Here is a 1,000-nt window from a genome sequence, read left to right on the forward strand (position 1 = left end):
CAAGTATCTGTGAATCTGTAGCATGAGTAGGCATTGTATTTGGTACTCACAGATAGAAGTACTGCTACCAGTGGGCCAAAGCTCTTCTTTACCCGGCAATCCCATGAGTTCCATAACAGGAAGTCATCTATAAATAATTTTAATGCATCAGTCTGGGCAGCTGTCACATATGCTTTATATAATAAAGTTGTTGCTCTGGGTGGGATTTGGTTTAGGTATCCCTATCACTTATTCTTAGTCATTGTTATTATGTATGATTTAAACAGAAATACTGTCAATTCATTATGTATAGCCATTATTATGAGGGTCTCTTGACTTCTTCTTAATCAACTGTGGGTTTAGGGTTCTGTGGACACAAGTTTTCTAATCTTTTGTTTTCTATTGGTTGAACTTGATAGATATGTGCTTGGCTAACTATGATGGGAGGAAGTGTTTAATTGTTCAAATAAATTATTAATGTAAACTAACTTTTTTCTTTTTGATTTATCCCTAGGATAATTGACTGATTAGTAGATAGAACTATAATCTTGAAAAACAAAAAGACAAAACATTTGTTTCCCTAAAACAATAGTTTGATTTGCAAAATATCCAAAGTTGTGAAAATAAGGTGTACTGTAAAGTGATAAAGCATATGTCTAAAGAAATTACATCAAAGGGGCTGCTGTCCTTAAATGTTTTCTTTCATTCTAAAAATGCAATCAATTCAGCTTTATTTCGGTATTTTGCTATAATGTAGTCATTTTAATTAATTGTCTTTATCACACTTTTCTTGGTACTGATCTGGAATGAAGAATACCATATCATTTTAGATTATGATTAAGGTTTTTGCTTTTTTGCAGATTAAATATAACAATTATTCTTGGCATCAAAGATTTTTGTTTATCTAAATTTGTTACATCTGTGTTTAAGCTACATGATTTATGTTTCAAACAACTGAAAAAAAATGTAATGCATCATTTTAGGTGCACATTAATATTGGTTTGAAAATGAAAATAATGCG

This window comes from Nanorana parkeri, unplaced genomic scaffold (genome assembly GCF_000935625.1).
Source record: "Nanorana parkeri isolate BGI_ZX_2015 unplaced genomic scaffold, ASM93562v1 scaffold861, whole genome shotgun sequence".
In the NCBI taxonomy this organism is placed as follows: Eukaryota; Metazoa; Chordata; class Amphibia; order Anura; family Dicroglossidae; genus Nanorana; species Nanorana parkeri.